Source organism: Sphaeramia orbicularis, chromosome 3 (genome assembly GCF_902148855.1).
Source record: "Sphaeramia orbicularis chromosome 3, fSphaOr1.1, whole genome shotgun sequence".
Taxonomy (NCBI): domain Eukaryota; kingdom Metazoa; phylum Chordata; class Actinopteri; order Kurtiformes; family Apogonidae; genus Sphaeramia; species Sphaeramia orbicularis.
The window spans coordinates 60,349,650-60,360,999 of record NC_043959.1 but is presented as its reverse complement, the minus strand read 5'-3'; positions in this window follow the sequence as shown (position 1 = coordinate 60,360,999).

The window sequence follows — 11,350 nt, the reverse complement described above, 5'->3', positions numbered from 1 at the left end:
GTGAAGAACCGGCTGGGAACATGTCCATAATGGACACAGATAGCACTTAGAAGAGTTATTTCCTTTTAATCACCTCTGCAGGATATTGCAGGTGAAGTGCAGCTTGGTTTTATTTATTCAGCTCATTCCAAATAATGTTTTAGTGTTTTGTTCACACTCTCAAGTCATCACATTCTCTGTTTGGTCCTGAGTACCTGGCATCTGTTCCCAACACCAGTGGTACCTGAATAGTATCTGATGTTCAGGATACCAGACGGAAATCCACATAAGTCCTGGGACGTCAGAGTGTTACGACATGAGCCAGGTTACGTTGTAAAGTAATCTTAGGAGGAAGTGGAAGTGGGTGGGGTGATTACAGTGGAAAAACGTTTGTGGAATTGCACACATTATCCCTAAGCATGTTTTTTTTTTCAAATACCGGAACCTAAATGAAACCATGACACTGTGTAGATGTGTTTCAGATAACCGCATCCACTGAAAAAGGATGCTTTGAGGCTACGCTTAAATGTTGCAATGTGACACCTTAGCTGAGTGTCAGGACATGATGTGGAGAGTCAGACTTGGTGGGTGAAAAGGAACGAGGCATGAAAATCTGGTAATAAAATCCATATTCCTGTTACAAATTTATTGAAACAAATGATACATGTTCTACAAATTAACCCTTTCATGCATCGTGGTCACTCCAGTGGACAGCTGTTCTCTTGTATATTCATGGAGTTTGTATTTTTAGTTCCATATCAGCCAACACAGTGGACACTCACACTGCAAATATCTAAATCTGACCAAGTGTATTTTTCTCATTTCTAGTCCAAATATCTCATCACACTTAAAATCAGACAGAATCACCTACAGACGAACTTTACAGTCAGATATAAGAACTGATTTATAGACAATAGATCTGCAAAATCTGATTTACGCTAATCTGACCAAGATCATTTTCACTTGTTCCATTGGCAGATTTTTTTGCTTGAATTCAACAGAAAAAAAAAGTTCCTCTTTAGGTGATTATGTCTTATTTTAAGTGTGATGAGATATTTGGATTAGAAATGAGAAAAATACATTTGGTAAGATTTAGATTTTTGCAGTGCATGCACCATCCTATACACTGACATTCATACTGTTATTGTAACTCTACTGTTCTGGATAAACCTGATCTGCACTGACATGTTTGAGTGGAAATCAGTTGCTTGTTATTGTTACTAAAGTGTAATTTAATTAAAAGTTTTGTTTTGGGTTTTTTTTGCATAATATTTCCATGATGTGAGTAATGACTAGTTTTTGCGTTTGTTAAAATGTGAGAAATCATCAGATTAGCTCCATTAAAAATGTTTTCATTTCATAGTTTTCACACAGTTTAACAGTAAATACATTTCTTTGCTTCAAAAATTAAATGCATGGTGTCCAGCTGAGTGGATATTTTTGGAACTCTATGAAAAATAGGTTCATAAAAACAATTTCAATCGCATTGTTTTTGTTTTTTTTTAATGCCTAGAGCAGGGGTGTCAAAGTCATTTTAGTTCGGGGGCCACATTCAGCCCAATTTGATCTGAAGCGGGCCAAACCATTAAAATTATAGCATAAAAACCCATAAATAATGACAACTCAAAGTTTTTCTCTTCATTTTAGTACAAAAAAACCCATTAAATTATGAAAATATTTACATTTATAAACTATCTTTTCACAAAAAAGATGTGAACAACCAGAAAAAATTGAATTTCTTTAAAAAAAAAAAAAAAAAAGCTAAATTTTAACAATATTATGCCTCAACTTATCACTTGCACATGTGCATTACACACAATGTTACACAAACATAATATTGCTGAAATTTTGAAGTTTGGAATGTATAACTAAAATAAGAATGTCCACAACTTACAAATCGGATCTACAAATCCACAAAACATTTAGTAACAGACAGAATGATTGTACTTAATTTTCAGGTTGTTCACATTTTATTGTAAGGGTTATTAGACTATTATTTTACTGTAGACCACATTGGGCTAAAACCAGTTCAACACCTTTGACTGTTAATCTCTTCAGTGTAATTTTTGCACTCCATAATATCATGCCGCGGGCCGGATTGGACCCTTTGGCGGGCCAGTTTTGGCCCACGGGCCGCATCTTTGACATCTGTGGCCTAGAGGAATAAAAACACTCATGAATAAAAATCTTGATTAAGGCTCTTATAGTTCATGCATGAAAGGGTTAAAGTAAACCTTCATACTTCAACATAAGCACCAGTGGGGTCATGGGGTCAATGAACAACTTTCTGAAGGACGTCGTCTGGGATATCACTGAGAACCTGCTGAATCTGTGTCTCCAAGAAATAAAACAATAAGAAAATAAGAAATCTCCGTTAGTGCTGTCTGTTTAAAAAATGTTTTCGTCCTGACTTCAGTGATACTACAAATTCCCTAAGCAATTTCTAAAGCCTACTTCCTGTTCCCCCACCCTGTCTAATACCATAGAATGGAGTGGGCGGTGGCGTCACTTTGCCTCCTCAGTCATATTCTGTGGGAAAACGTGAAGAAACACATCTGCACTGAGTAGAGTAGAAAAAAAAAAAAAAAGTCAAGTAACAGGTTCCAAACACAGGTCACCAGGAAAGGAATAAGTTTAATTAACTGGAAACAAAAACATTTTAATCAGTAGTTAAAGCTGCAGGAGCGACGTGATATCATGAATTATGTAAATATACACCCCACTTTTAACTGGCCTGTTATTCACTTCAGTTCAGTTCACTTCAGTTCAGTTCAGTTCACGCGTTTATTTCAAACCTGCTCCTACATTTAAACACTTAACAGACGACAACCAGAAAACACATGGTTTGAAAAGGGCATGAAGAAGCACCAACCCCTCACACCACACAAGCCAGCACAACATTTCACTACAGCAGTACAGAACAATACAGAACATTACAGAACAAAAGAGAACAAAACAGAACATTATAGAACAAAAGAGAACATTACAGAACAAAACAGAACAAAACAGAACATTATAGAACAAAAGAGAACAAAACAGAACATTATAGAACAAAAGAGAACATTACAGAACAAAACAGAACAAAACAGAACATTATAGAACAAAACAGAACAATACAGAACAAAACAGAACATTATAGAACAAAACAGAACAATACAGAACAAAACAGAACAATACAGAACAAAAGAGAACATTACAGAACAAAACAGAACAAAACAGAACATTATAGAACAAAACAGAACAATACAGAACAAAACAGAACATTATAGAACAAAAGAGAACATTACAGAACAAAACAGAACAAAACAGAACATTATAGAACAAAAGAGAACAAAACAGAACATTATAGAACAAAAGAGAACATTACAGAACAAAACAGAACAAAACAGAACAAAACAGAACATTATAGAACAAAACAGAACAATACAGAACAAAACAGAACATTATAGAACAAAAGAGAACATTATAGAACAAAACAGAACAAAACAGAACATTATAGAACAAAAGAGAACATTACAGAACAAAACAGAACAAAACAGAACATTATAGAACAAAACAGAACAAAACAGAACATTACAGAACAAAACAGAACAAAACAGAACAAAACAGAACATTATAGAACAAAACAGAACAATACAGAACAAAACAGAACATTATAGAACAAAAGAGAACATTATAGAACAAAACAGAACAAAACAGAACATTATAGAACAAAAGAGAACAAAACAGAACATTATAGAAGAAAAGAGAACATTACAGAACAAAACAGAAGAAAACAGAACATTATAGAACAAAAGAGAACATTATAGAACAAAACAGAACAAAACAGAACATTATAGAACAAAACAGAACAATACAGAACAAAAGAGAACATTATAGAACAAAAGAGAACATTATAGAACAAAACAGAACAATACAGAACATTATAGAACAAAACAGAACATTATAGAACAAAACAGAACATTATAGAACAAAACAGAACAAAACAGAACATTATAGAACAAAACAGAACAATACAGAACAAATCAGTAATCATTTGTTCCTTGTGCCAGTATCAACATTTCCTGAAAATTTCATCCAAATCAATCCAACAACTTTTTGTGTTATCTTGCTAACAAACAAACAAACAAACAAACAAACAAACAGACAGACAGACAGACAGACAGACAGATAAACAGACAGACAGACAGACAGACAGATAAACAGACAGATAAACAGACAGATAAACAGACAGACAGATAAACAGACAGATAGACAGACAGACAGATAAACAGACAGACAGATAAACAGACAGACAGACAGACAGATAAACAGACAGACAGACAGACAGACAGATAAACAGACAGATAAACAGACAGACAGACAGACAGACAGACAGATAAACAGACAGATAAACAGACAGATAAACAGACAGACAGACAGATAAACAGACAGATAAACAGACAGACAGACAGATAAACAGACAGACAGACAGATAAACAGACAGATAAACAGACAGACAGATAAACAGACAGACAGACAGACAGATAAACAGACAGACAGACAGACAGACAGACAGATAAACAGACAGACAGATAAACAGACAGATAAACAGACAGACAGATAAACAGACAGATAAACAGACAGACAGATAAACAGACAGATAAACAGACAGATAAACAGACAGACAGACAGATAAACAGACAGATAAACAGACAGACAGACAGACAGACCTGATGAAAACAGAACCTCCTCGGCAGAGCTAACACAGAACCATACAATATGTCAAACTAAATTTTCAGCCCTCGAACAGGAGTGGGAAGAAGAATAACTTACAGACTCCCATCCCCTTTTTACAAACTAATAATTAAATTATTCCACTTCCTTTGCTTTGTGTACACACTTTTTTTTTTTTAATAAATGTATATACATATATTTTTTACAATACCACAAAACATCCATCCAAACCATTCACATCCACTTTTTGAGTCACCTCACACACAATCAGATTTACACAATCAGCCTTATTTTGTATAAACTATAATATTTGAATGCACTTTAAATATTTACTACAAATACAGTCGTTAATAAATGTGATAATAACTCCTAATCATGGTCAGGATACGATGTGAATTCATTCTTCTAATTAAAATAGAACAAGAGTGGACTTCATGTAGTAAAAAAAAAAAAAAATCTGAAACAGAACAGGTTATCCTGCGATCGTTAACATTTGAGTCGTTTGTTTCATGCATCTGTTCGTTGGTTTGTATCTGTGTCAGAAGCAGCAGTGGATGACACAGTAAAAAGGCATTTTAACAATTTATTGGGTATTTTTTGTACATATGGGCCACACAGACACATAAAGTTGGTATTCCAGCTGTATGGCAGACAGAGGAAATGTGTTTCCAGTCTGTCCATAACAGCTCTGGGTGATTTCAGATGTTTGTGTTTTTACTCCATTAAAGCTGAATGCTGTCACTCAGCGCTCTGGCTGTTCCATGGGTCTGACTGCAGTGGTTTACCCTCTGTGCCCACTCCAGTGCCTGAAACCAGGGCCGTCAAACTCATTTTCTTTCAGGGGCCACATTCGGCCCAGTTTGACCTCAACTGGGCCGGACCAGTCAAATAATAGCATCAAATACTTAGCTTACCTTAGCTTAATTTAACGTTATTTTTTGCACTAAAACAAAGAAAAAAAATGGAAGTTTTTAATTCAAGATTTTTTGCTTAATTGAAGATTTTTTTTTTTGCTTAATTCAAGATTTTTCTTTTTTTTTTTTTTACTGAATTGGAGATTTTTTTTTTTTTTTTGCTTAATTCAAGATTTTTTGCTAAATTTGAGGATTTTTTTTTTTGGCTTAATTCAAGATTTTTCTTTTTACTTAATTGAAGATTTTTTTTGCTTAATTCAAGATTTTTTTGCTAAATTTGAATTTTTTTTTGGCTTAATTCAATATATTTTTTTTTTACTTAATTGATTTACTAATTTTCTTTAGACATTTCAGGTTCATATTTTTTCAAGTTATTCCCATTTTATTGTTAAAGGATAGTTTGTAAGTGTAAGTCTTTTCATAATTTAATGTTATTTTTTGGCACTAAAACAAAGACAAAAATTTGAAGTTGTCATTATTTATAGGCATAATGCAAGTTTGTTTTTTTTCTCACATCAAACCCAGAAGAAAATCTGCAGTCATTCTTTTTTGTCGGTTCTTCTGCTGTTATTATTTGACTGTAGATCATATTGGTCTGTATGTGGAACCTGAGCTAAATTTTTTTACTTAACTGAAGATTTTTTTTTTTACTTAATTGACGATTTTTTTTCTTTTGCTTAATTCAAGATTTTTTTTTATTTTTTTTTTACTGAATTGAAGATTTTTTTTTTGCTTAATTCAAGATTTTTTGCTAAATTTGAGATTTTTTTTTTGCTTAATTCAAGATTTTTTTTTTTTTTTTAACTTAATTGAAGATTTTTTTGGCTTAATTCAAGATTTTTTTTTTTTTGCTTAATTGAAGATTTTTTGGGCTTAATTCAAGATTTTTTTTTTTTTTTTACTTAATTCAACATTTTTTTTTTTTGCTTAATTAAACATTTTTTCCTCAATTTTCCTTTTTTTTTTTTTTTTGCTTAATTCAGTTCAAGACTGTGGAATTTTTGACTTGGCAAAAACATCCCATGGGCCGGATTGGAACCTTTGGCGGGCTGGATTTGGCCCCCGGGCCGCATGTTTGACACCTGTGCCTTAAATGTTGAAATATGGTACAGACGTTGGCAGTCTTTTAGTGAAGACTTCTGTGATCCCACGTGTTTTTATATAGGATTAAAACAGTTTATACATCTGTTCATGTTTATTTGACAGTTTAACAAACCAGTCGATCATTGCACCGTGTTGTAATTTTACACCCTATTAGCTGTACGTACTATAATAGGTGTAGTCATTATCTTAGGCCTATCCCCAGAGTAATTGATAGCTTTGAGTCCTGTAGGGCAGGATGTTGACTGTCTCCCACATGCAGCTGAATAAATCTTTTCAAGTTAGATACGTGTACTTTTGTTCACCTCGTTACCAAAACAGGAACATGAAGACACAAAACCTAGGTGTGTCTCAAAGTGACTAATTTTCAAAGGAAATTGGCGTCTTAATTTTGTAATTTGTGCCTGAATTGACTTGTACCACTAACAAGATGTACTGTACCACTGAACTGGCAGAGAGAAAAAAAGTTTGTCCTGTCGCCAAAAACAGCACAACACACAGCGTTTAGAGGGTAACTGTAGTGAAGCTTCATTACTGGGTATTTCAGAAGATCCTTTATAACAGTAGCGGCTCTGTCAGGTAACTGACATTATAACCCATTGTCAAATATGCATGAGTAATAACACTGGTCTACAATTTTTTAGAAATGATTTGCTTCAGACATTAAATGTGCTAAATGTTACGTATTTTAATAAGATTAAATGGAAAATAAATGACAAAAGTGCCAGTTTGCTGATGTTTTCAAGGTATATGATTAAGTGTTATTCCACATATATATTGGTTTATGTACATTTATATAATAGTTTTATAAATCTTCCACTAAACAGAACCTGTAAAGTGAATGTATTCTAATGTGCAGACAGTGTTTTGAAGTAGATCTTGTAGCTCTGAGACAAATATTCCTTTTGAGTCAAACCCATTCTCTTGTTAATTCTTGAATTTCACATTTTGACCCAAGGCTGTATCTTGGAAAGTTCAGCCAACCAGCATTTTTGACTTGATTTTTCTTTATCAGTGACTCTCATGTGGTAAAATGTCATTACTTTTATTCTGGAAGCATTTTCCTTGTACACCAGTGTAGTAATAATAATAATAATAATAATAATAATAATAATAATAATAATAATAATAATAATAATAACAATAACAATAATAATAATAATAATAATAACAGTAATAATAATAATAATAATAATAATAATAATAATAATAATAATAATGAAAAGAAGAAGAAGAAGTGGTGCCAGGCACAACAAACCCCACCCCTCGTAAATATTTTGCCCATTATAAGTAAATAGGAATACTTTAAAATGTATTAAAAAGAATGTAATTTTGACCTACTGTTCCCAAAATGTAATGAGATCTATTGTGGGTCACCAACAATCTATAAACTGAATTTGGTCTGAATTCAACCAACAGTTTTGCTGCTAGAGTGTTAACAAAGAAACAAAGAAATAAATAAACCGAATCAGAACACCCCCCCACCTTCCCTTCAGGGGGCGGGGTGATAATGGATCAGACTTCTATAGCACTTTTCAAGGTACCCAAAGTGCTTCCCATTAGTGATCCATGATTCATTCCCTCACATCCTCCCTCTGGTGGTGGTAAACTACACCTGTAGCCACAGCTGTCCTGGGCCAGACTGCACAGCTGTGGTCCAGGGTCTACAGCGGTATACTAACTTTTTTTTCAGTCATTATTGTGTATACCCACTTCTAAGTCACCCCTGATGTGCACCATACAGTCGTATCTGAGCCAAAGGATGCTGAAGCCATGACCCGCCCCACTCTGCCTCTAATTGGCCAGTACTCGCTGCCTTCACTGATTAGATTGGTTAACTTTAGGCATGAGGACTGATGAGCCAATCAGAGGCAGAGTAGGGCGGGTCATGCAGAGGAAAATATTGCTAACTAGTGCAGTCCACCTCTGGAACCTGATTGAACACCTCCTCAAGTACCAGTTCCACCCCAGTTGATTGACAGGTCACTGCACGTCTCATTGAAAGATGTGCAACTATTGGAAATGCGAATGAGAAAGGCAGAATAAATGTATTTCAAATGAGTAACACATATTTAGAGAACCTACTTTGATGGAATACCGAATTCTGAGGTCAGTTTAAAGGTGGTTTCAGAATGAGTCACTGTTTTAAACTACTGGACATATGAGTGAACATTTAGAGAAGAAGAGATTATGTCACCAATATTTAAACTGTGTGAGTAGGCTAATGTTATGAAAGGCTAACATTATGAAAGGCTAATGTTATGAAAGGCTAACGTTATGAAAGGCTAAATTTGTGAAAGGCTAACGTTATGAAAGGCTAACATTATGAAAGGCTAACATTATGAAAGGCTAATGTTATGAAAGGCTAATGTCATGAAAGGCTAACGTTATGAAAGGCTAACGTTATGAAAGGCTAAATTTGTGAAAGGTTAATGTTATGAAAGGCTAATGTTGTGAAAGGCTAATGTTATCCTATGTTTACCTCATGCCGAATCCATTTCCATTCCTGCAGCTGCTTGTGTTTCCAGTCAAACCTACAGGGTGGGGAAGCCAAATGTACACTGAACATTTAGTTGTTTTTTCTCAGCAGGCACTACGTCAGTGGTTTTGAAACCAAACATATACTGATGTCATAATCATACCTAACACTATTATCCATACCTTTTCAGAAACTTTTGCCCATATGAGTAATCAGGAAAGCAAACGTCAGAGTGTGTGATTTGCTGAATGCACTCGTCACACCAAAGGAGATTTCAAAAATAGTTGGAGTGTCCATAAAGACTGTTTATAATGGAAAGAAGAGAATGACTATGAGCAAAACTATTACCAGAAAGTCTGGAAGATACTATTAAAGAAGAATGGGAGAAGTTGTCACCCCAATATTTGAGGAACACTTGCACAAGTTTCAGGAAGCGTGTGAAGGCAGTTATTGAGAAAGAAGGAGGACACACAGAATAAAAACATTTTCTATTATGGACATTTTCTTGTGGCAAATAAATTCTCATGACTTTCAGTAAACTAATTGGTCATACACTGTCTTTCAATCCCTGCCTGAAAATATTGTACATTTTGCTTCCCCACCGTGTACAAACTGCTCCTGATCAAGTCATGATCATTTTATAACACTGAGTAAATACTACTGACAGATTTTTGGTCAAATTAAATAGAGTAATCTGACATATCACTGTTTCTAAAACAAGATTTTTCTTGATGACTTAAAAAAAAAAAAAAGGCAAAAATGGGGACTATACCCACTTCTCCAGGGACCACTACACCAGACTGACGGAAGCGTAGCGGCCAATCTGCGCCAAACAGCCCCGTCAACCACCACCCAACACTGACATGCATTCATACACCAGTGTGACACTGGGGGTGAGGCGGGTGAGGTGTGTTCCCCTCTACAGTACTAAGTCAGTGCTCTGTCACTCAGACGTGGTCACAGACATGTCGCCTCCTTCATGGGCTTGTCTAGCACCGGTGTTCTGTCCAGTTGAGCTGCTCCGTCGAAGTAAGCTACCAGGAGCTTCTATCAACAGCAACGTCTATCGATTGACGCTACCCCGTCAAAACATGCTCTTACGTTTTGACACGCCTATTTGAAAATGAAATAATGCTTCGACTGTAGAAAAACACCAGTATTTATTTATTCATCTGAATATGGGTAGAAGAAGCTCATTTCGACAGGCTTATAACTTCTATTAAATAAAGCTCCTACTATAGAAACACCATAATTTATGTTATTATCATCTCACTTCAATATTCTACGTCTATCCTTCGTGCACATGTAATTGCTTACAAGAAGTGTTAACATAGATGTAGTCAGTTTAATGGTAGGCTATCATTATTGCCGTCTGTTGAACTAACTTAAACAATAATCTAAACGCCATTAACACCCACCTGACCCACACACTTAACGCTATATCATACAATGAGAACTTCCTTACGCTATTATCATCTAACGTCAATATTCTACGTCTATCTTTCGTGCACATAATTGCTTCCATGCTTACTGCTCAAAAGGCACTATTAAAGAAATAGACGTACAAAATATGACTCACTTCTGCCTGGGGGAGCACAAATCGCTGGGCATTTAAACTGTGAAAATGCTGAGGGGCACGCACATGCTCAGTAGCACTACGTAGCTCAGCTGGACAGGTAGGGTGACTCGACAGGACACCGGCAGTGGTGCAGACGCATTAGTTTGTCCGATTCCCTGAACTGTGGTGGACTGGTCACTAACCCCGTGCAGCAGACACCGGTCTAAGATGACACATTATCAGACTGAATCGGTAACCATTTACACCCAGTTCCGCTAAACCGTTAGTCATAATGTGCTTCTTGAACACATGCTTTCCACTCAGTCTCGTTCACTGCCTGTTGTGCGTTTAGTCACACTCATCCCCAGAGTCAACAAAGGTACGTCACTTCTTGCCGGTAATAGCTGCTCCCCATAGGTCACAGGTGTCAAACATGCGTCCCGGGGGCCAAAACCGGCCCACCAAAAGGTCCACTCCGGCCCTGCAGGATGAAAGTGCAAAACTGAACCTGAACAGTCCAGGTTGAACAAATGCTTTTGGTTCAGGTTCCACATTCAGACCAATGGGATCTACAGTCAAAAGAACAACACAATAAACCAGAAA